Below are 24,765 nucleotides of genomic sequence, written 5' to 3' on the forward strand. Positions count from 1 at the left end.
TGTATGCATATATGTTTGTCATATCTTCTAAGGTTACCCATCTCTTATAGCTGTGTACCAATTTATATGAATTAGCTCACCATTGCCATACTTGATAGAATAAATTTAAGGGAAAGATGACTAACTTGGCTCTGTTTCAGACGACCACAGCATATAACAACAGAGACAGCATTGTATAGAGGCTCAGCCAAGGGTTGTAGTGGCATTTAGCAAACCCTGTGTGTCCCAGAAGCAGAGAGGCTATGTCAGCATTGAGCACATGTGTGTACATACATGTACCATAACAAGCACATAGAGTTTGCAGGAAGAAGTTCTCTCCTTTCACCAAATGGGTTTTAAATAGTTATTCCTGGTTGTCAACTTGACTAGATCTGGAATGAACTACAATCCAAAATTGAAAGCTTCACCTGTGATCCAGATCTTGAAGTTGGTAGATACAAGTTTCTGACCTGGAACTTGGCATGGAGATCTTGAGTCATAGTGTCTATGAATCCCAGCACTCTTAGGCAAGGAGATCTCTGAGTTCAAGGTTAGTCTGGAACAAAACAAGCTCCAGACCCAGGCATGGCAGTACACACCTTTGATCTGGGCCACACCTTCTGCTGGAGACCTACATAAGGACATTGGAAGGAGGAAGATTCACTCTTGTTGCCTGCTTGCATCTACTTACCAACACATAGGTTGGAATCTAATTGCCTTGCGGGACTGAGCAACTACTAGATCCTTGGGCTTCGCATTCTTAGCTGACCATTGTTAGGGAGTTGGACTGCAGACTGTAAGTCATCATAACAAATTTCCTTACTATATAGAGACTCCCATCAGTTCTGACCCTAGAGAACCCTATCTAACACAGGTTCCCAGGATCAACCCAAGGTTATCAGGCTTGGCAGAAAGTATCTTCACCTTGTGAGCCATCCTGCCAGCTCTGGTACATGTTTTTATTACAATGCTTTTGTTATCATCCAGGCTCTGTGCACGTTCAGGTAAGTTATCTGCCACCAAACTACCACCCTACCACTTATTAAAGATAAGTGGAGGAGAGCCTTTCTATAAATGGTCCAGGCTGGCCTTGAACTCATATTCTTCTTGCCTCCACCTTCAGTAACGAGAGTTACAGGGAAGCCAGTCAGCTTCATTACTGCATCGTCCTTAACATTGTTTTTCTTTATTTCTGAGTTAAGATTCTAGAAGATAATTACACCCATAAAAATTACCTGAGTGAGTATTCTTCTATGGTTTACTAATAGAAACACCTAACTATTGTTCTAGGGGACATAAGAAAATAATTAAGTTACTACACGTAAGGGCCTTAGGGAGAGTGCTTTCATCTTATACTCTGTCTGAAAGGTATATTCTTGGCATTCTTCAGCTATAGGAAAGACAGGGAAGTCATAATAGATATATTCTAATCAACTCAGCTTGGCACAGAAGAGAGAGCATGGATCACAATTAACAGAACTTAGTGCCAGAGTAGCTTAACTAGTCACCTTCTAAAACAAGAAGGATATCCAAAGTTAAGTCCCAGGCTTTGATATTCTGACCTGAGCACATCTGAAGTGGAAGGAAGTAGCCAAGGGTCATTGTCGAGTTCCTCATTTCCACAGTACTGTGGATCTGACAATTGAAAGTTGCCAGGATCAATACCAAACAACTTTAACCCATTTCTGCCCCTTTTACTTTAACCACTTGTGTTTATCACCATGGTGTTTGCTACTGAGGAGCATGGGTACCATTACTTATGGAATGGCTCAATTTAAAATTTGATAACTTCCTTAATTTTGAATGTAGACATTCACCACTATCAGTTTTTCTCTTAGGGACGCTTGTAGTGCTATCTCATGAATTTTGAAATTTTGTAATTTCAGTTTTCTTTGCTTAAAATATATTTCTTCCTCCTCCTCCCCCTCCTCCCCCTCCTTCCTCCTCCTCCTCCTCTTCTTCTTTTTCTTCTTCTTCTTCTTTCTTTTTTTCTTAGTCAGTTACTCACCAAATAGTCCTGGTTATCCTAGAACTCACTATGAAGCCCTGGCTGGTGTTGAACTCACAGAGATCCACTTGCCTCTGCCTCCCAACTATTCATATTATAAGCGACTCTGATTTCTCCTGTGGTGTACTCTTAGGCTCACTGGTTGCTCCAGTGTGCATTTCCAGCCTACTGAGAATCACATTCCTTTCACACTGATTTCTAAGTTCATTGCACATTTGTCTTAAAAGAACACTTGGGGTGATTTCAGTCTACTCTGCTAAAAATGCCTGAGGGCTTCCTATGAGTGCTGTCCTGTAGAAGGAGTCCTGTGTATGTCATGGGTAACGTACATTTCTCTTTCAGACAAAATGTCCTTTGCATGTCAGCTTGGGTTTGGTATTTCTTAGGTCTTTAGTTTGCTCATGCATGTACACCCCATCAATTATTGAATGTGAGATAGTCCAATAGTCTATTAGTATCATGCTAGTGTCTTTTTATCCTTTTTGTCTTATCAATGTTGCCTCATCAAGTTAGGTGTTGGTGGGTACACATGCATTTATATCTGTTACCTCTTCTTGACGTAGGTTCTCTATATAATATTGCTTCAATCTTGTGATGTTCTTTTCAAATTAAAAAAATATGTCTATGGGGGTCTTTGTTGCATGTAAAACTGTGTGCCATGTGTACTAAAGAGGGTGTCTGACCCATGGAGCTAGAGTTACTGATAATTGTAAGACACTATGTGGGTTCTGGGACTCAAGCCTGGTACCATAGAAGGGCACCCAAGTCTCTTAATCACTAAGCCATCTCTTTAACCTGTGTTCAGTTTTTGTTTTTTGGTGTTTTTTTTTTCTGTTTTGAGGTAGATATTGTTTGTATCATTTAAGCTGACCTTGAATTTACAATCCTCCTACTTACTGTGTGGGATTATGTACTTTCACATCCACGCAAGGCTCTGTGTGAGTTTTTGCTTTTGTTCTTTATTTTTAATGTTATAATTTAATCACTTTTTCCCTTCTCTTTCTTCTCTCTCTTTCCATATTAATGGTCTCTTTTTTCATTAATTATTATTAGCACTCATGTATAGGAGTGCTAATAATATATATATATAAAATATGATAATGAGAATATACACACACACATACACACACAAACATCACATTTATGTTTCTAAATACAACCTATTGAGCCAGTATAATATTACTGTTTATATTCTATTAGGGCTTACCATTAGGCACTGGACAACCAATTTTCATGCCCTTCCCTCTGGAGGACCACCTCTCCTTCTTTTAGCTTTCCTTAGTTGACTCTAGATTTTTTTTGTAAGGTTAAGGCCTCCTAGACTCTTTCTCATTTGTGATAGTTTTTGGTATGAATTTTACTTGTGTGTGTGTATGTGTGTCTGTGTGTGTTGTTTGAGTGTTCGCACATGTGTGTGTAGGTTCAGGAAAGCTAGACAGGGATGTCAGATCCCTCAAGGTTGGAGTTACAGGTATGTGGGGAATATGAGATTTGTTCTATGGGTACTGGGCTCTGACCTCAGATTCCATGATCAGACAGAAAGTGGTTTTAACATCAAAGGCATCTTTCTAGCCCCTGAAGTTTACTTTCTTAGTACAATAATATTCTTCTTTGGTTTCTTTTTTGCACAGAAGGCCACATTCTCTGAGTGTTTAATTTTAAGGTAGTGTGTCACACGCAGTATGTAGTTGTTACTGTTTTAGTCCATTCCAACCACAGAAGCAAGACCAGCTCCGCAGATGCTGGTTTTAGACCTGAGTGGAATATTAGAGACACTTTCTGGTTGTTGGGAGCTTTCATAAAGAAATTAATTTCTATTGAATCAGCATCTCTCTGGTACAGAGGTTCAGGACTATCTTTTCTATCATCTTTCAGATATACGTATTCATTAATGTCCACCAAGGCATTTCTGCAACTGAATATGCACTGGAATGCAGGCAACACAGGACTCTGAAGTGCTAAGAGTCTGCTGCACTGAAATGTTTATCAATGGCTCCTTGGGACATTTGGTCAGGAAAGGAGACATCAAACAAGATGCTTTAACGGCTGCGTCTAAGTCTTAGTTAATGCACTCATTTCGCCTCGGAACACATCCCTCTTCAAACTATTTTGCCTTCTAGTGTTAAACTTTTGCAAATAAATCAAATAGTATAAGAATCTCAACAATGTATTCTAAATTGCTTATCAGACAAATTGTCATGATGAAAATTAATAGCTCGAAACATTGCATAGCTATCCTGTGACAAAGGATTCATAAGAACTTAGGACTGATGAAGAGAAATTGCAGAAGTTTGTTATTAAAAGTAAACACAAACTTTTAGGATTTGTATATTTCTGAACAAGTCATTGCCTTCTACATCAATAATGAAGTAAAGTCAACATTTTCTCAAGGATCAGCTTGGTTCGTCTAAATCTTTACAGTATTCTATACATTAGATACAAGTAAAAAAATATCGTCTGAAACCAAACCTCTAGATTTTATTTTATCTTTTTTATTCACTGAGGAATTCCTCAGAAGCAGAGTGAAATTCAATGAAAAGAATTTTTTGGAGTATCTGCAGTGAGCTGAAATTATATGAAAGGAATGAAGACAAATAAATCATTTATCAGAAAAAGAAAATGCAGGCTCTTAAAACTTGAACTGGTAAAAACCCTGTTGCTACCGAAAAAATGAACTATTAAGTCATGCTCACTCTGAGGTAAAGTTACTGCTTTGTCTACTGAGAGCATAGGAGGCATTTTATATATTTCTCTTCAGAGGATTAGATACAACCTGTCCAGATTGGGAAGAAACTAAGGCTTTTCTCCCAATCTTGTGTGAGCTTCTCTGTTGGAATGCTTCTGCTTGACTTTTATAGATTTTACATTTCTACACTGAAGAGCAAAATTTAAAGCTCAAAAAAAAAAACCCCACTGCATGGTGCTCATGAATATTTAAATAAGTGGAGCTCTATGGAGTTCAATTGCAGATGTCTCTAATAAAATAAGTGTATCCTGCCAAGAACTTTGCCAATACCATGGAGTCAAAACTATTAGAATGGACAATAGTGTGGGGTGGCTTGGTTCACTGCTATACTTTACTTGAACATGTAAGAATGAAGTCAGCATAGAATATTGTATCCTAAAGCAAAAGGATATACCTTCTTCTCAGCACCTCATGGTACTTTCTCCAAAATTGACCATATAATTGGTCAAAAAACGGGCCTCAACAGGTACAGAAAGATAGAAATAATCCCATGCATGCTATCAGACCACCACAGCCTAAAGCTGGTCTTCAATAACAATAAGGGAAGAACGCCTACATATACGTGGAAGTTGAACAATGCTCTACTCAATGATAACCTGGTCAAGGAAGAAATAAAGAAAGAAATTAAATACTTTTTAGAATTTAATGAAAATAAAGGTAGAACATACCCAAACTTATGGGACACAATGAAAGCTGTGCTAAGAGGAAAACTCATAGCTCTGAGTGCCTGCAGAAACAGGAAAGAGCATATGTCAGCAGCTTGACAGCACACCTAAAAGCTCTAGAACAAAAAGGAGCAAATACACCCAGGAGGAGTAGAAGGCAGGAAATAACCAAACTCAGAGCTGAAATAAACCAAGTAGAAACAAAAAGGACCATGGAAAGAATCAACAGAACCAAAAGTTGGTTCTTTGAGAAAATCAACAAGATAGATAAACCCTTAGCCAGACTAACGAGAGGACACAGACAGTGCGTCCAAATTAACAAAATCAGAAATGAAAAGGGAGACATAACAACAGATTCAGAGGAAATTAAAAAAATCATCAGATCTTACTATAAAAACCCATATTCAACAAAACTTGAAAATCTTCAGGAAATGGACAATTTCCTAGACAGATACCAGGTACCGAAGTTAAATCAGGAACAGATAAACCAGTTAAACAACCCCATAACTCCTAAGGAAATAGAAGCGGTCATTAAAGGTCTCCCAACCAAAAAGAGCCCAGGTCCAGACGGGTTTAGTGCAGAATTCTATCAAACCTTCATAGAAGACCTCATACCAATATTATCCAAAATATTCCACAAAATTGAAACAGATGGATCACTACCGAATTCCTTCTGCGAAGCCACAATTACTCTTATACCTAAACCACACAAAGACACAACAAAGAAAGAGGACTTCAGACCAATTTCCCTTATGAATATCGACGCAAAAATACTCAACAAAATTCTGGCAAACCGAATCCAAGAGCACATCAAAACAATCATCCACCATGACCAAGTAGGTTTCATCCCAGGCATGCAGGGACGGTTTAATATACAGAAAACCATCAACGTGATCCATTATATAAACAAACTGAAAAAACAAAACCACATGATCGTTTCATTAGACGCTGAGAAAGCAATTGACAAAATTCAACACCCCTTCATGATAAAAGTCCTGGAAAGAATAGGAATTCAAGGCCCATACCTGAACATAGTAAAAGCCATATACAGCAAACCAGTTGCTAACATTAAACTAAATGGAGAGAAACTTGAAGCAATCCCACTAAAATCAGGGACTAGACAAGGCTGCCCACTCTCTCCCTACTTATTCAATATAGTTCTTGAAGTTCTAGCCAGAGCAATCAGACAACAAAAGGAGGTCAAGGGGATACAGATCAGAAAAGAAGAAGTCAAAATATCACTATTTGCAGATGATACGATAGTATATATAAGTGATCCCAAAAGTTCCACCAGAGAACTACTAAAGCTGATAAACAACTTCAGCAAAGTGGCTGTGTATAAAATTAACTCAAATAAATCAGTTGCCTTCCTCTATACAAAGGAGAAACAAGCTGAGAAAGAAATTAGGGAAACGACACCCTTCATAATAGACCCAAATAATATAAAGTACCACGGTGTGACTTTAACAAAGCAAGTAAAAGATCTGTACAATAAGAACTTCAAGACACTGAAGAAGGAAATTGAAGAAGACCTCAGAAGATGGAAAGATCTCCCATGCTCATGGATTGGCAGGATTAATATAGTAAAAATGGCCATTTTACCAAAAGCGATCTACAGATTCAATGTAATCCCCATCAAAATACCAATCCATTTCTTCAAAGAGTTAGACAGAACAATTTGCAAATTCACCTGGAATAACAAAAAACCCAGGATAGCTAAAGCTATCCTCAACAATAAAAGCACTTCAGGGGGAATCACTATCCCTGAACTCAAGCAGTATTACAGAGCAATAGTGATAAAAACTGCATGGTATTGGTACAGAGACAGACAGATAGACCAATGGAACAGAATTGAAGACCCAGAAATGAACCCACACACCTATGGGCACTTGATTTTTGACAAAGGAACCAAAACCATCAAATGGAAAAAAGATAGCATTTTCAGCAAATGGTGCTAGTTCAACTGGAGGTCAACATGTAGAAGAATGCAGATCGATCCATGCTTATCACCCTGTACAAAGCTTAAGTCCAAGTGGATCAAGGACCTCCACATCAAACCAAATACACTCAAACTAATAGAAGAAAAACTAGGGCAGCATCTCGAACACATGGGCACTGGAAAAATTTCCTGAACAAAACACCAATGGCTTATGCTCTAAGATCAAGAATCCACAAATGGGATCTCATAAAACTACAAAGCTTCTGTAAGGCAAAGGACACTGTGGTTAGGACAAACCGGCAACCAACAGATTGGGAAAAGATCTTTACCAATCCTACAACAGATAGAGGCCTTATATACAAAATATACAAAGAACTCAAGAAGTTAGACCGCAGGGAGACAAATAACCCTATTAAAAAATGGGGTTCAGAGCTAAACAAAGAATTCACAGCTGAGGAATGCCGAATGGCTGAGGAACACCTAAAGAAATGTTCAACATCTTTAGTCATAAGGGAAATGCAAATCAAAACAACCCTGAGATTTCACCTCACACCAGTGAGAATGGCTAAGATCAAAAACTCAGGGGACAACAGATGCTGGTGAGGATGTGGAGAAAGAGGAACACTCCTCCATTGTTGGTGGGATTGCATACTGGTACAACCATTCTGGAAATCAGTCTGGAGGTTCCTCAGAAAATTGGACATTGAACTGCCTGAGGATCCAGCTATACCTCTCTTGGGCGTATACCCAAAAGATGCCCCAACATATAAAAAAGACACGTGCTCCACTATGTTCATAGCAGCCTTATTTATAATAGCCAGAAGCTGGAAAGAACCCAGATGCCCTTCAACAGAGGAATGGATACAGAAAATGTTGTACATCTACACAATGGAATATTACTCAGCTATCAAAAACAATGACTTTATGAAATTCGCAGGCAAATGGTTGGAACTGGAAAATATCATCCTGAGTGAGGTTACCCAATCACAGAGAAACACACATGGTATGCACTCATTGATAAGTGGCTATTAGCCCAAATGCTTGAATTACCCTAGATGCCTAGAACAAATGAAACTCAAGACGGATGATCAAAATGTGAATGCTTCACTCCTTCTTTAAAAGGGGAACAAGAATACCCTTGGCAGGGAAGAGAGAGGCAAAGATTAAAACAGAGACTGAAGGAACACCCATTCAGAGCCTGCCCCACATGTGGCCCATACATATACAGCCACCCAATTAGACAAGATGGATGAAGCAAAGAAGTGCAGACCGACAGGAGCCAGATGTAGATCGCTCCTGAGAGACACAGCCAGAATACAGCAAATACAGAGGCGAATGCCAGCAGCAAACCACTGAACTGAGAATAGGACCCCCGTTGAAAGAATCAGAGAAAGAACTGGAAGAGCTTGAAGGGGCTCGAGACCCCATATGTACAAAAATGCCAAGCAACCAGAGCTTCCAGGGACTAAGCCACTACCTAAAGACTATACATGGACTGACTCTGGACTCTGACCTCATAGGTAGCAATGAATATCCTAGTAAGAGCACCAGTGGAAGGGGAAGCCCTGGGTCCTGCTAAGACTGACCCCCCAGTGAACTAGACTGGTGGGGGGAGGGCGGCAATGGGGGGAGAGTTGGGAGGGGAACACCCATAAGGAAGGGGAGGGGGGAGGGGGATGTTTGCCCAGATACCGGGAAAGGGAATAACACTCGAAATGTATATAAGAAATACTCAAGTTAATAAAAAAAAAATGTAAAAAAAAAATCCTGGAAAGAATAGGAATTCAAGGCCCATACCTGAACATAGTCAAAGCCATATACAGCAAACCAGTTGCTAACATTAAACTAAATGGAGAGAAACTTGAAGCAATCCCACTAAAATCAGGGACTAGACAAGGTTGCCCACTCTCTCCCTACTCATTCAATATAGTTCTTGAAGTTCTAGCCAGAGCAATCAGACAACAAAAGGAGGTCAAGGGGATACAGATCGGAAAAGAAGAAGTCAAAATAGCACTTTTAGCAGATGATATGATAGCATATTTAAGTGATCCCAAAAGTTCCACCAGAGAACTACTAAAGCTGACAGACAACTTCAGCAAAGTGGCTGGGTATAAAATTAACTCAAATAAATCAGTAGCCTTCCTCTACATAAAAGAGAAACAAGCCGAGAAAGAAATTAGGGAAACGACACCCTCCATAATAGACCCAAATAATATAAAGTACCTCGGTGTGACTTTAACCAAGCAAGTAAGAGATCTGTACAATAAGAACTTCAAGACACTGAAGAAAGAAATTGAGGAAGGCCTCAGAAGATGGAAAGATCTCCCATGTTCATGGATTGGCAGGATTAATATAGTAAAAATGGCCATTTTACCAAAAGCGATCTACAGATTCAATGCAATCCCCATCAAAATACCAATCCATTTCTTCAAAGAGTTAGACAGAACAATTTGCAAATTCACCTGGAATAACAAAAAACCCAGGATAACTAAAACTATCCTCAACAATAAAAGGACTTCAGGGGGAATCACTATCCCTGAACTCAAGCAGTATTACAGAGCAATAGTGATAAAAACTGCATGGTATTGGTACAGAGACAGACAGATAGACCAATGGAATAGAATTGAAGACCCAGAAATGAACCCACACACCTATGGTCACTTGATTTTTGACAAAGGAGCCAAAACCATCCAATGGAAAAAAGATAGCATTTTCAGCAAATGGTGCAAGTTCAACTGGAGGTCAACATGTAGAAGAATGCAGATCGATCCATGCTTATCACCCTGTACAAAGCTTAAGTCCAAGTGGATCAAGGACCTCCACATCAACCCAGATACACTCAAACTAATAGAAGAAAAACTAGGGCAGCATCTCGAACAAATGGGCACTGGAAAAGTTTCCTGAACAAAACACCAATGGCTTATGCTCTAAGATCAAGAATCCACAAATGGGATCTCATAAAACTACAAAGCTTCTGTAAGGCAAAGGACACTGTGGTTAGGACAAACCGGCAACCAACAGATTGGGAAAAGATCTTTACCAATCCTACAACAGATAGAGGCCTTATATACAAAATATACAAAGAACTCAAGAAGTTAGACCACAGGGAGACAAATAACCCTATTAAAAATGGGGTTCAGAGCTAAACAAAGAATTCACAGCTGAGGAATGCCGAATGGCTGAGAAACACCTAAAGAAATGTTCAACATCTTTAGTCATAAGGGAAATGCAAATCAAAACAACCCTGAGATTTCACCTCACACCAGTGAGAATGGCTAAGATCAAAAACTCAGGGGACAACAGATGCTGGTGAGGATGTGGAGAAAGAGGAACACTCCTCCATTGTTGGTGGGATTGCATACTGGTACAACCATTCTGGAAATCAGTCTGGAGGTTCCTCAGAAAATTGGACATTGAACTGCCTGAGGATCCAGCTATACCTCTCTTGGGCGTATACCCAAAAGATGCCCCAACATATAAAAAAGACACGTGCTCCACTATGTTCATAGCAGCCTTATTTATAATAGCCAGAAGCTGGAAAGAACCCAGATGCCCTTCAACAGAGGAATGGATACAGAAAATGTGGTACATCTACACAATGGAATATTACTCAGCTATCAAAAACAATGACTTTATGAAATTCGCAGGCAAATGGTTGGAACTGGAAAATATCATCCTGAGTGAGGTTACCCAATCACAGAGAAACACACATGGTATGCACTCATTGATAAGTGGCTATTAGCCCAAATGCTTGAATTACCCTAGATGCCTAGAACAAATGAAACTCAAGACGGATGATCAAAATGTGAATGCTTCACTCCTTCTTTAAAAGGGGAACAAGAATACCCTTGGCAGGGAAGAGAGAGGCAAAGATTAAAAAAGAGACTGAAGGAACACCCATTCAGAGCCTGCCCCACATGTGGTCCATACATATACAGCCACCCAATTAGACAAGATGGATGAAGCAAAGAAGTGCAGGCAGACAGGAACCGCTTGTAGATCTCTCCTGAGAGACACAGCAAGAATACAACAAATACAGAGGTGAATGCCAGCAGCAAACCACTGAACTGAGAACAGGACCCCCATTGAAGGAATCAGAGAAAGAACTGGAAGAGCTTGAAGGGGCTCGAGACCCCATATGAACAACAATGACAAGCAACCAGAGCTTCAGGGACTAAGCCACTACCTAAAGAGTGTACATGGACTGACCCTGGACTCTGACCTCATAGGTAGCATTGAATACCCTAGTAAGATCACCAGTGTAAGGGGAAGCCCTGGGTCCTGCTAAGACTGAAGGTGATTGTTGGGGGGAGGGTGGCAATGGGGGGAGGATGGGGAGGGGAACACCCATAAAGAAGGGGAGGGGGCGGGATTAGGGGTATGTTGGCCCGGAAACCGGGAAAGGGAATAACACTGGAAATGTAAATAAGAAATACTCAAGTTAAAAAAATAAATAAATAAATTTAAAAAAAAGAATGAAGTCTGCAAACTTAGGATAATTGTTTAGTATTTATGTGGATGTAAGGAGTGAGTCCCAAGGCTAGAAAGTTCCAAACGGAAAAGAAAGATTAAAACTGAACACAGAACAAAGCTAAGCTACAACATGGCCAGAAAAGAAATTCACACATGAAGTACTTCTAGATCGTCAGGGGGCCTGACATGTACAAAAGCAAAACTGTAGAGACTTGACTCTGGGAGAGACATCCCAACATGGCAGCCTCGGTTCTACCCATGGACTTAACATTAAGCTGCCTGTTTGAGGATAAACATGTTGAAATGTGTTGCCTGTAAGTGATAATGGAATCAATAAAACAATGTTAATATTGTATTTATCTACATCTTACCTCACAGATCTGTCTCCTATCATATATCTACTACCTATCTACCTATCTCTACCATCTATCTATATTTATAGAGCTATCATCAATCTATTATTTACCTGTACTCGATTTCTACTTTCTATCCATTTACATATATGTATCTATCGATCATCTACCATGATATGATATACTTCAGAATAGTCTATCAAATCTAAAAGATAGGCTCTCCAGCCAACAATAAGTAAGAAAGGGAAAGAGAGAGAGAGAGAGAGAGAGAGAGAGAGAGAGAGAGAGAGAGAGAGAGAGATTCAAAACTTAATGTCAACCACCAGATTGCTATTAGGGAAGAATCCCACCCTCCTTTATTACCTTTACTTTTTGTACTCAGTACTCTTTAGTGGAATATTGTGACTTGAAACCAGGCTAGGCAGTGTTAAAACCTTGGTCCCTAAGACTAAAATGAAATGAGCAGTGATGGACATGCCATTGCGAAGACGAATGATATTCTTTCTATACAGATTTCAGGGAGAAGGGGACACTAGGAAGGAGATCAGGAGACAAGGCCAAAGCAAGAAGATACAGTCTTCAGATTGATATTGAAGCACAATGCATTCTAGAAAAGAACAAGAATTCATATCTGGTAACAATAGCTTCACCATGTACTCTGTTTCTGAAAACTCTAGCAGCAAAGTGTGTTCCATAGAAAAGCTTGCAGCAAGAAGGAATGCTTGGCTCTGGTACTCATGCTCATTGTGACTGGCTCGGCCACTGCTTCTGAACCCCATGAGACTGGATTAGTTGATCCAAATTAGTTCCATTAGTTCCAAATGTCATGCTTCTTAGTACCTGTTTAATATATCATGTCTACTTCCTCAGGATTAAATCCACCATTTTTTCAACCTCAGTTAAGTCCAAAGCAGAAAGGAAACATTCCTACTAATACATTCTTTTGTACACTAGGCTAGACATCACTAATCAATCACTATAATCTTTTTGCTGATCCCAGACAGCAGAGCTGGACACTTCTCAACCCAACTCCCTGGGCAGTCAGTATAATAAGTTTAGTTTATGAGATAAAACTTGACTGCTACATCTTGTTTAGTCTCTGAGAATAAGAAGTCTCTGCTCTATAAGAAGCAGCAGGGACATAGGTCAGCATAAATGCTACAAAAGGGAAAATGGGACTTGATGTGTGGATGTTTAGCTGAATAGCCACAAAATTTCACAGATTCTGCACCACTTCTCTCAAGTGATACGTTATGCTGCAGAGATGCATACACACACTTACTGTGTGTTGTTCGTGTTGTTCATGCATGTGCGTCACCTTTTATAATCAAGAGAAAGCCCAATTATGGTCAATTCATACTCTCAGCATCATTCAGTAGACAAATGCCTCAGCACCTCTCCTCTATTTTCCTCTTCCAGCTGATCAGTTCTTGGTTTGGAGGCTGGGACTCAGCTTCCTGCAGTAGTCACACATATTTTTGCTGACACAGCACTCTCCTGCATATCATCGTGTGTGTCATTGCAAGCGCAATCAGAAGCACGTCAGAGACGACTGCCTCTGGGTTTGGATCCTGTAATAGGGCACTTGGTGTAATCTTCACGCTATGCGTATTATTCTTTAATACAGAAATGGAATAATAACATCATAGCGGAGAGCAAATTGAGTTTTGCCAATCTATTTCTCACATTTCTTTGAAATTTTTTATTTCCTCAAGTTCCCCTTGGTTGAGAATTAAAAAAAAAATCCTAAGAGCATCCTAAAAGCAAGAGATGCCCAAGGAGTTTTGATTATGTATTAAATTCTTGCTACAGGACAAATCTCCTGACCCAGGAAGATTTATTCTAAAACTTTTATAAATAATCCCATCCCTTTTCACATACTTCCTCCTACGTGCTAACTACATTTTGAGAAATGCAAGAACAAATTTGATTGGCAGTCTTCTTATAAGACACGAAGGTGGCTTAGCCTGAGCCATCGAGGGAAGCCTGGTTACCTTTCAAATATTTTCTTCCTCAATCTTTATCAGTGTGTCAAGCAGAATTTATTTTTCCTGATTTGATTAGATTCTTGAAAGCAAGAGGGATTGGAAATACTGACCTGCTCATTTATGGCTCCTGCGGGCTTATTCTCAACCATACACAGGGGCACAAATGGATCCAGAGACTTGGGCTGAGCACCAATTGCAATTGGTTCTCTTGGAAATACACTTGGCCTGTGGTCACTGTAATTAGAGTGACTAAAAATTTACATACAGATAGATGTGCATGATTCTTAATAAACCAAGGCTGCTAATAAACTGACAGGCAAAGGAAGAGACGTCTGAATGATGTGCATTGCCTGAAGTGACTAGAAGTGTTGAATTGAGTCATTTCCCATAGTTTAAAGGCTCTAAGGGAAGCAGACTCAAGGCAACATTTGCTATATTTGCAGCATCCAAATTTAATGGACTGTTGGGTCTCACAGGCAGGCTTGCTGTAGAGATGCCAAATAAGAGTCAAGGCTTCTTGGGTGCTGTGTCTAAGAACGTGGGAGGGGCAGGATGGGTACCAAGATGAGCCAGAAACATTGCTTTCACACTACACTGTGCCTTAGGTTTTCCATCACTGTTTTGTGGACAGATTTTGCCTTTTCCTTTCATACCCACCATTGTTGGGTTCAGCATGGCTGTGTAAGGTGAGGTGTGACACAGTTCCTGTCCTGGAGCAGCTCCAGGCTGTTGATCCCATAACCCTACATGTGCTGATTGGTTACTGTAGCCCAAAGTTGATCTGCTGCCTTTACTACTCTTCTTTCAATCTTTCTTTCTGGGGAATATACTTCCCCCACTACTCAGAGCTAATCACACCATAGTAATTGAAACAGATGGATTTTTCAGGAATAAGGAATGGAGATGGTTATGGGGCTATTGAGGTCATGGGAAGGGACCTAGACAACATAACCATAAGGTCCATAAAAGCCTACATGGTCCTTTGTAGGAAGAGTTCATTGCCAGACTTGGCCTTGGATTTGGCCAAGTTCAATGACTGCTACGTTTATTAGCCAGAGTGAACTTGGGAACATCAAGGATAGAGAATTAAATTAGTCTCAGGAAGAAAAGGTATGGATAGAAAAAGTGAGAAACTATATATGGTTTAGGAATAAATAGTATTAGAAGGAAAGCACATGAGACTATGGAATTGCTAGGATGAGGAAATGAATATTAGAGAATTAAGAGATGAGATGATGTAGAAACATATGAATGTTAGTACTCTGTTGTCCTCGCTGATTGAAGAACTGGAGATAACAATGCCTAGAAAGATATTCGAGAGAGCTGTTTTACTTATATAAATTTAAAACTTGGAAAGGAATCGTTTTAATTTTAGTAGTTTGTTATTTTCCTATTCTTACATGGAATGAGTTACTAAAGACTGCTGTCTCCTGTACCAGGAGACTGTGAGAGCTGTGCTCAGGTACTCTTGGAGAACAGGCTGTGGAAGCTTATAAGGAAACGTGCTTTTGCTTTGAGTTTTGTTTGTGCTCTAAGGAAATGGGGGTTGGAACTATTGATCTGGGATTCATGAAATGTATGTAAATCTCAGAATTTCTGATGATTATTAACAATGATCAAAGCCTTGCTGATGGAGCTTTAGTAAATAAAAGACTGGGTTCAGGCTCTCTGGTTGTTAAGCTACTAAGCTGAAGAATTATGCTGATGTTGAAGAATAAAGAGTACTGAGAATTATCAGGGAACAGAGAGTAACAGAGAGAGTGCCTGAACTAGCAGCTTGCATCTACTTCTGACTCTGAGTCATTGAATCAATGCTGTTCCCATTTCAACCTTTCTCAGGACCCTCCTCACACCGATACTGACCTCAGCACACTATACCCATGGGATCTCTAGATGCTTCCTAGGCCATGTGACTGGAAAAACATTTAAGAATATTGATTTGTGCTCATACTTTGGCTTGTCTGTTTGATTGGTTTTGAGGCAAGATGTCTTGTAGCCCTGGCTGTATTGAAGTTGCCACATACCTGAGGTTAGTCTTGAACTTCTAATTGAATGGAAGAGTACTGGCACCTCCACCTCTCAAGTGCTGTAGTTACAGATGTTTGTCACCACAGCTTCTTCTTGCGGGGCTAGGGAATGAACCCAGGGTTTGTGTATACCAACAGACACACCCTTGGGGTTTGAGTGGCATCCTTCTGCAGTGACATTCAAATTTCAGAATGCATGTAAAGAAGACCAGAAGAAGGAAAGTAGTCATCCCTAAAAGAGGAATGCTGGGTCAGATACATCACATTAAGTTAGACTAGGAAGATTGGTTCTACGTGTGCATATCTTGTACTGTAACCAGGGCTGCATTTATGACCATGCTATTGGGCACACAAGTAACATGCCTCTCACATAGACACCATGTACGTGAGATGAGCATACGTCACTACTACTTTGCTAAGTATAGATCATCTTCAATCTCTTAAACTTGAATTCTCTCTTTGTGCTATTCACATAGATTCTACAGTCAGGCTTATTATAACCCCTCCCCTGGTCACCTCCCAGTTCCTGTATGGTTAAGTGGGCCATTACTTAAGTAATTCCCCTTTTTGGAAACACTAGGTGCTGGCTATAGATTAGAGTTTTTCCACTACTGAGATGCCTTCCTGACCGTGTTAGGTGGAGAAATAATACCATTACTGATGTAACGACCTGTTTCTTTCATAAAGAGAGTTATACAATTACAATGTACAGTTATTTCTGGTCAGGTAGTGTTGACTAAAACACACTACAGAATTTACCTTTTCACTCATAATCCAAACATTTTCTCCCACTAAGTGCAAATTGGTTAACATGTCTTCTTGACTGCCATTCCCAAGAGCAGACATACGTGGTATCTTGCAGATACAGTGTAGGGAAGTAGGCTTGAGGACTCAGAATGGCGCTATTCTGTGGAACACGAAAACTAACCCTGTATACCAGTGGGAGGCTGGACATGTGAAAGAGTATCAGTGTGTATTGGGATGGCTGGCATCTCAACTACATTTTTAAAAGAACATTTCAGAGACAAAGTCTGGTCCAGCTATAGTTCATGTCTGCTCTGGGCCTGTGAATCTCGCTTTAGTTTGCTTGGTCATCCAGCTGTCTCCTAATTTCTTTTGCTAGGCGCCTAGAAGGCAAAGGCTGTCTAAATCGTTTTAGCTGTGTACATGTGTTGTGACACCCCATTTCAATACCTAGTGACCTGAATTCATCTTTCTCTGTGCCTCGGGCTTTACACCCTCTGTTTGTGGCAGCAATTATCAAAAAGAATAAGCCCTGATCTTTAGTAGAATTCAAAGCACCGCTTTATTATGGCTTTATAAAGCTTAAGCCAAGTGAGTGTTAGAGATCTCTATGGACCTACTTGTCACGTGTGCAGGAATTAAGGAAGTCATCAGGAATTAATCACTTTTGTTTGAAGAAATTTTTCCTGCCGAGGACTGAGAGGGGTCTAGGGGACCATAATGAAATAGAGTCAGTCTCTAAATCTCGGTGGCCTGAAAGATGACTTCTTTTGTCAGAATTAGTTATAAGCACAGGGGCATCCTTTCAAAAAAAGGAAACCTTTTAAATCACATAAGAGCCCTGGAATATTGTTGACTGTTTCAGCTACCTGAGCAGGTTAGACAGTGGAGCGCTTGAGGAACTATGTAAAACAGGGTCCTTGTTTTTCAATTGCTTGAGACGAAAGACAAATCAAGCTAGGTTAACGTCCCCCAAAGGGTGTCTACCTGATACAGGTTTACATTCTTCAAACTTATCTTAGCCTTCCTTCAAAGCCTAGAAGGTTTAAAAAAATGGAGGTTATAAAACCACTAGCAGACATTCTGTTGCCCTTTCTCCCAACCTTCCCTGCTCCTGTGGGAAAGGCTCTTGTGTTGCAGAGGAAATTTCTCTGAATTTAATTGTGTCCCTCAGTGTGAAACCAGACGTCTGAGACACTTCAGAACAATTAGCAGATTGTCATTGTTTTCTTCTCATTTGCTGCCCCAGGGACAGATGGGGGAGCTATGGCTGTGACAATCGCATGCTTCCTCTTTCCCCTTTTGCTGTTTGCTCCAGTCCAAACCTCATCCAAATACAGTTTTAGGGTTCACAGAAGAAGGGCAAGCCTTAGCCTTAAAAAGCCAAACTTATTTCCCAGTTCCATGATTTCCTTCTCATGACTATTTCAGGAGGGAACTGGTTTCCGTTTCATGCCCCTTGGGAGGTGGCACCATCTTATCATCACACAAACTAATTGCTGCTACTGTCCCTTAGCCTGTACTCTGAAGTCAGCCAATTGGAATTCATCCTTGCCAGTCCTGGAGTCTGAGCGACCTGGGTTCCGTAAAATGGGCCGCAAAGCCAGAGGTACCTACCTGCTCTGCCTCCTGAGGAGTGTGGAAAAGTGAGGCGCTCAGCCTGAGAAGGAGGAGGGCAGTTTCATGCGAGTGACATTAGCATGGTGAACGGAATCTCTTAGTATTAATTTTTATTTCTGAGAGCAAATGCACTTGAGGACGGTCAGTACTCTTCAGTTTTCGCTCTCATCATTAGGGGCAGGGCTAGATTCAAAGGCTTCCGAAAAGAACAAAGGCTTAGAAAAGACTTGAGTGACTACTGAGACACCAGCTCAGCTGATGCCAACACAACCAATTTCTCTGAGAAATCAATTTTTTCCCCTCACCCACTGTTTATAAATTTCTCTTTATCATTTGACGTCTACTTTGACACATGAGTGAGTCACAAGGCCTGGAATATCTATGACTTTTCCAGCTAGTATAAAAAGAATTATCATAATGTGCCTAAGGCTTCTATAATTCTGTAAGACCCCAAGGTTAGACCTACCTGTGAGGAAGAATGTAAGCGGTTATTTGGAACGCTAGCCGTCAGGAAGGATCCTGACATATTAAGAATTGCTGTGAGTGTCTTGCTGTCTTTAAAGGTGAACAAACAATGTCGTTTACACTAACACCTACTTCCTTCTGGTATCTGGAATTTTGGTTCATGCTTGCAGAAAATACCAGTGTGAGCACTGGGAGAAATCATAGAAATACTGGGCACGAAGTCTTGTTCATCCTCATAGATAATACTCTCAGGCATTGCAGAAGGGATTGAGTGAATTGTATTGAGGCAGGTATGGAAGGGACTCTTGAAAGGCTCAATTTGTTGGCCTTACGGGCCTCAGCCTTTGATGGTTTTGTTTTGCGTGTTTCTGCTGTGACAAATTGGAGCAGAGACTATACAGCTTGAGGTTGAGTCATGTGAGTCCTGTGAATAAGTAAAATCTGGAGCGAGGGCTCCTCAGATGAGAAGTAATCAAAAGCCATCTGACTCCATTTTCAGGCAGCCTTCAACAGAGAGGTTGTTTCAGCTCACAGGATGGGGGTCCAGCTTGTCCATGGAAGTCATAGCCAGTGGAGCCTGAGGCAACAGTACATGCCTTCACACTGGCTTTTAGAGTTGAAATATTAAGTTGTGTGTGATTGGTATTTAATATCTGCTTATATAACCCACCGAAGAACTCAAATCACATTAACTTTTTTTAATTAAAAAGATTTTACGTGTATGGGTGTTGTGTGTGCTCAAGTCTATCCATCATGTTCATGCAGTGCCTGCGGAGGCCAGAAGAGTGCATCTAACCTGCTAAGGCTGGAGTTAGAGATGGTTGTAAAGCAACATATGGGGGCTGTGAATCTAAACTCCACAGGAGGAGCAGCCAGTGTGCTAACAACTGCACAGTCTCTCCAGCCCCTCTAACACCTTATCAGTTTTGAGAAAGCTTCAGTGTTAAGGTGAACTGGAAGTTAAGTCACCAATATTAGTTCTAGATTTAAGCTAGCTTTTCCCCACAACGGTGTGTTGTTTTCTGTTCAAGCTGGGTGTTTTGGCAGCTTTTAGCTTTAGGATGCCTTCTAACCAGGTGGTAATTTTCTTAGCACCACCCCTAGTTTTGAAGCATTGAATTGGAAAACATGGGATGTGACTGAGTTATGTTCACAGACGAGGCACAGTGAGTTGAATTTTCCGTGAAGTAGACATAAAGTATCCTATCTAAAGAGCATTCTGGAAATGAGGAGCTGTGATATCACCAATATATTTCGTAACGTCCGATAAAAAGAACCATATCCATATCTTTCTGATATTCATCAGAAATGCCGTTAATGAAAATCAATGGGCTTGCTAAGTGGCTATTAGATTAAGTAGGTCACCGACAAATGAGGGAATACAGTAAGGAGACAAAGCCGTGCCTCAGAGCAGCACTATTGGCTCGTCTCCAGGCACTAGGCATCTGTGTTCAGGTCACGTGAGAATCCATGGGCATCTGATAAAGGAAAGAGGCCCCACCATGTGCAAATGCAGCTGGCTGCTCACAGCTGGCTAACGTGCCCACCAGAGTCAGTGTCTCTATTCTCCAGACTCTTCTCCAGGGTTGGAAGAGATGGCTTAGCTAAATAGGTAAATTGCATTATGCTGCAATGAACCTTCCTGAAAACAGAATTGTATTGAGCTCATAAACTGCAACCAGTGAGATTATAAACATGGAGCATAGATCCAAACGACAAGGATGCTTATGAATCATTAGATAACACTTAGGTCATATTGCTTAATTTTAAATGATACTTTTATATCTTTAGTCAAAAAATGGAATGTCAGAATCCAATAAACATGGTGTTGTAATAATGGAAAATGAATCCCACAGATTGCGTCTGGACCACTATAGAGAGTCCTGAAGCAAACATAGATATTCTATCTGACCTGCATCCTTTGGGGAAACCAGAGTTTTTGATAGACATATGGTCAAGGAAATATAAAAAAAAAATAATTAAGGATAAATCTCCAATGCCCTCTCAAGCTATTAATTAGAGTTTCCCATCTAGAGAGTCTTTGATAGACAAATCGCTGTTCGGGTCTCAGAGGAAGCACAGTGGTAAAGCACATGCTGCTTGTGGCAGACTCCAGGTCAGTCCCAAACACCCAACCCAGCTTGTTCACCACTGTTTGTAACTCCAGCTTCAACTCTCAGAAGGCAATTGCATGCACATGCGCGCGCATGCGTGTACACACACACACACACACACACACACACACACACACACAGGTGCATGCATAAATGACACAGTGAATCTTAAAATAAATAGAGAGGAGTTAAATTTCCTTTAAATCACAATTTGGAAGGCAAAGCATCTCTTTCTTTCCTGAACCACAATCTGTAAGTTTCCTCTGCACACATCCTTCTACTCCCTGAGGGCATTTCTCCACTTCTCCACACTAGCAATCGAAGGGGCCTTTCTTTGTTTCTAATGCCTCTGAGAGAAAAGCCTACTTCCCTGGCTTCTGTCCTGTGAATGATGCAAGGATTCCTTGCCTTCTGTAGCCGTAGATTGGGTTCCTCTTAGTGGATTCCTGCCTTGTCACTTTCCTAGAATGTCCCACAAACAATCCAGCAGAAACAAGCTTCATATCAATTATTTTCACAATAACAAGTCCTGCTGATGTCCACTCTACTCCCTTACTCCAAGATAATGCTAACTTAGGTGTGATGTCACTCAGACGTGAGCACACCGTGGTACCAGGATATAGATTAAGTAAGATCCATTGAAAGTTCATTGATTATTGTCCTAGGTTCATTTCTGTCAATATGATAAAATACCTTTACCAAGAGCAACTCAGGTAGAATCAGTTTACTACCCAGTGTAGGTAGTATTTCAAGGTAGCAGAAACATCCATCAGTTAGGCACACGTATCCACAGTCCAGAACAGAGAGACATAAACACGTGTGCTGGTTACTGCTCAGCTCTCTGTCCAGCCTGCCTTTGCCCAAAGAATGGTGTTTATTTTTTCTGGGGATTCTGGATTATGTCACATTGGTAATTAAAGTTGACTATCAAATTATCTAAGGACATAAATATCTGTAGAACAAGGGAATCTTTAGAAAACAGAAGTAGAAAATACAAATGTTACAGAATGAAGTACAATCACATAACGGAGCCATGTGGTGCAGAAGTGGAAGGCCCTCATCGTCTAATCAGGTAAGGAAGCGCCTGACATTTGAAAGTTTTGGAAACAAAGCACCTAGTGCATGAAGGAAGATCAGTATGTGGCCAATGGGCATGGGATGAATTATGGAGTCTGTGTCCTTCCATTATGTCTATAATCAAGAAGATCACGGCATGTTTTGCTACACCACTTTAAGTTCCTGGAGAGTGGCAGGCACACATCTGCAGAGGTGCTGTCTCAGATCCCCAGGTAAAAGACACACATACACACATTAGCTCATTTTGAACCTGCCTTGAGGACTCTGACGGTTAAGCCTTCCACAGCAAGCATGCCCTTACCTTTACTCCTTGCTCAATACTTCTATAAATATTCCCTCAAATTAATTGCCCAGTTACCTTCTGTGAAGCCCATTGGTCTTGCTGCCTGAGATTCTTTTGGGCTGCCCTTCCATGGGCCACTTTCATTTTCTCCCTACATTTTGGAAGTTCTCCCCTACAGCTCTGAGTTCTATCTCTCTCTTCCAAGTCTCTTGATCTCCTCTTTCTGCCTTCTCCTCTCTCCTCACTGCAGGAACCTGGAAGTCTCACCTCTTTCTTTCCACCCAACCATTGGTCACTGACATCTTTATTGATAGATCAAAAACCGATTGGAGGCAAGGACCTTCAGTGTCAGTAAACACAGATTCCGGATTAAATCAAAGCATCAGAACCATACCTCTACAATAGCATGGAGATCAGAAGGAGAGACAATAAGAAGACAACATTTTTCATGATAAAGAGAACTAAAGGACATGATGATATGGGAAAGTTTGAATTGATTAATACAACACCATGGGAATAGGAGACACAGACAGTAAGGATCTGAAAGCGAATATAGAGTTGCTTTAAGGAGTGATGGAAAGCAGTATATCAAGTGTGAATGACCCAGACATGTACCTTGACACCTCTCCTGCACACTTACTAAGTCTCATGACATGTGCTGACGTCAACCAGAATGACCTTTGCCCATGTTTTGCTCAATAAACCTGCATTCAGGGTTTAAGGGTCAACGTATATGTCATCCTCTAGGAAGAGTTTCTGACTTCAATCCAGCTCAACCTGATTAAAATGTTCTTTGTACTCTCTTTTTTATAATAATTACTTAGATCAGAGTACCTATAACATTGCACTCATTTCTCCATGTGGCTCTTTTCTTGTAGATTAAAATTTTCTTATGCTCTGAGAAGCCAATTCATCTTTGTATATGCCTGGCACAGAAATTTAATTTAGATTAATGGGCAATTGCATAAATGAATGGGAGGAGAAAGTTAGAAAACAATAAACAAAGGAATCCAAAGAGCCTCATAAATTTAGTAATATGATCAAACACGCAGAGTTTGTCTCACCTGGGCTTATACTTAAATCATGGGGACAAAAGTTCTCCTTGTGCGTTAGTCTACAAAGGTTACCAAATAGCGAAGCAGAAACAAGATAAGAGCAATGCAGAAAGTGCAGGCTGAGCAACCCCGAAGGTACAGACTGAAGACAAAAGATGTTATCTACCAGGGTATTTTTTTTCCTTAACATTAGAAGCTTTCAAACTGAAAAGAGCTCTCAGACATTCATACTTCAAGTCCAAAAGTCCAGTTAGCACACAAACTCCAAAAGTCCAATTAGCACACAAACTGCTGTTTGCCAGGAGATTTTCTTGGGGCCACGGGAGGCCCTGGAGAATTAGCTCAGTATAGTCTACTCTTGTCATCTGTCCACTTTGTGACTTTGAAGTTACATTTCAGGCCCAAATGAGTGACCGTCCCAAGTGCAGACCTTGGCAATGGTGGTTCTGATGGCCACAGGAGCTCTGTGTTTCAGCATCAATCACATGACAAGGTTGTTGGCATCAGGACAGTTTTTCATTAAAAAACACTCAGGAGAAATATTCTTAATGGATTCGAGTCGAAGCTGGCAGTGTGATTCTTCAAGCAAACAAGCAACTTCCAAAGACCACATTATGACTGACTGAAGTTGTGGTCTCCAGACCTACCTTGGGAACACCTAAACCTAGAGATTTGCTCGTGCTGCAGAAACTCTGCAGGGTCTCCAGCAGCAAACAGTCTTATTAGGAAGCACTCAGGAGCAGGGTCCTCAGCTCTTTGTGAAGCTGTCAAACTTATTGTAGTTCCTAAACTACAGTAAGTATTTAACTTTTAAAATCTATCCCATGTATATTACATATAGCTGAAACCAAAAGAAAATGAAAGGCACATTTATTCAATGTATAGACAAATAGTAAATAATAGTGCTATAGAGTGTGCTAAGGACATACTCTAAAGTTGACTATTACCCAGTTTCTGCTCTCGGGAGCTTATAAACAGTGGCTTGATAAGGGACAGGTAATGAAACACAATTTAAATGAGAATAAAATGAGTTACAATAATTTACATAGGTTTAAAATGACCAGGAACCTCCTCTGTCTAAGGATAGAAAGATGAAGACAGAACATTCCTATATTCTCAGGAGAACTTGACATGGGTACCTAGAGAAGAAAGTCTGAAAGTTGAAAGCATCTAAACATTAAAATGGGAGAGTAGGTAGGAGCTATCCATAGGAGCATATATATGTGTCT

At 40.5% G+C, this 24,765-nt stretch overlaps 1 long non-coding RNA gene across 7 annotated transcripts in view; it reads right to left on the reverse strand.

The window, feature by feature from the left end:
• LOC147999408 (uncharacterized) overlaps nucleotides 1-24,765 on the reverse strand; it is a 101,803-nt gene that overhangs the window by 62,466 nt on the left and 14,572 nt on the right. The gene's annotated exons all lie outside the window — the stretch shown is intronic.

This window comes from Rattus norvegicus, chromosome 19, assembly GCF_021556685.1.
Source record: "Rattus norvegicus strain SHRSP/BbbUtx chromosome 19, alternate assembly SHRSP_T2T, whole genome shotgun sequence".
Classification (NCBI taxonomy): domain Eukaryota; kingdom Metazoa; phylum Chordata; class Mammalia; order Rodentia; family Muridae; genus Rattus; species Rattus norvegicus.